At 28.4% G+C, this 1,522-nt stretch overlaps 1 pseudogene; it reads right to left on the reverse strand.

Moving 5' to 3' along the window:
- Positions 1-1,140: 1,140 nt before the first annotated feature.
- On the reverse strand, positions 1,141-1,249 carry LOC144251254 (small nucleolar RNA U13; annotated as a pseudogene).
- Between the last annotated feature and the right edge of the window lie 273 nt (positions 1,250-1,522).

Consider the following 1,522-nt stretch of genomic DNA (forward strand, 5'->3'; position numbering starts at 1 on the left):
ATATAAAAACCATTTATGGAAACTATATGAAGAATGAGAAATAGTATTTTTAGTACTTCTTTTATTTCAATATAGGCATTTCAAAGTTAAAGTTGAACATAAAACATCTTCTCAGTTACTTTCTTAAATATTTTCTTTGAAGAAAATTTGATTAGTCAATTTCTTAGGGAATAATTTTCTACATTTATGAAAAGTATATTTTAATTTTTTATGAAAGATTTAAATTTATTAATAACATTTTCTTGTTAAAATATTGTGAAAGTTCTTGACTTAGCATTAAAAAATGTGTAAGAATTATAAAAACTTTCAGATCCATGTTGTTTTAGAGATTTATTGGTTGAAAAATTAACTATTTAGTACTCAAAGCTACTCTTTAAGTGCAGTTGCCTGTGTGCTTCTTTCTCTCCTTCCCTCCCTGAATCTTGTTTTCTGTGTTATCTACTTATCAAAGCCATCAGCCTTCCATCTATTTAATGAAAATGGTGTAAATGATAAAGTTAGTTATGTTATACTTAGTTGGTACATTAATAACTTGAAAGAATTATCTATAAACTTCTTTTGGTATTTATGCTTATAAGAAAAAAATTAACATTGACTTTCATAGAAGTACTGTTAACATACTGAAAATGATGAGTCCACATAATGAAAATTTTTAGTGTTCACCTTTATGTGCAAATACAATAATTAAACTCTTTTTAGGGTAGTTTGCCAGGGCTAGTCTGTAAATTTTTACCAAGGAGATGAAGCCTGAACACATTTTGAAACAACTGTGTTCAGGGAAGTGAAAATATAATATCCTGGAATTATGTATAGAGGGGAAAGAGATCATGAACGATCAGATCTGTCATTATTTAGAGTTAGACTTTATCCTTTAGTTGTTATAGAACTGTAAAAAAAATGAAAAAAAGATAAAAAATTGAAAATTGAACACGAATGTGTATGATAGGTATTGGAAGGTAATAAGAAAGATAATTTTTTGTTCTTTTTAGACATTTTCTAGGGTGACTAATGGGCCACAGGAGGGGAGATCAGAGTAAGGTGGAATCATATCATTTATTAAAAAGAAATAAGAACTCAGGAGAAAATGAAGGAGTTTAAATTTACCTAAGAAAAATATCTTCCATAGCATTTTTTTTTTAACAACAGATGGGTAATGTGCAGATATGGTAACAAGGTTCAGAGCAAGGCACATCTCCCAGAACAGCCACTTGAACACTCAGTAATCATCACACTTATGAACCAAAAGGATCTTTATTTTTTATGTTATAATAAAGATTGTTGTCATGACGAAATTAATGATTAAAATTTAATTCATTTTTATATAGGTCATAGAATCCATGCAATCAGTTATACCTTGGTTAGCATAATACATTGAATCATATCATAACTTCATCCTAATCATAACTTCATGATATATAAAGAAATTTGATGTCAGCAAAATATCTAAAAGAAAGGTCTGAATATTTCTTTTCTGGTCTCCCCCCCCCTATTTTTCTGAACCTTTCATTCAGTTATAATTCAG

The sequence above is a fragment of the Urocitellus parryii genome, assembly GCF_045843805.1.
Source record: "Urocitellus parryii isolate mUroPar1 chromosome 10 unlocalized genomic scaffold, mUroPar1.hap1 SUPER_10_unloc_3, whole genome shotgun sequence".
Taxonomy (NCBI): domain Eukaryota; kingdom Metazoa; phylum Chordata; class Mammalia; order Rodentia; family Sciuridae; genus Urocitellus; species Urocitellus parryii.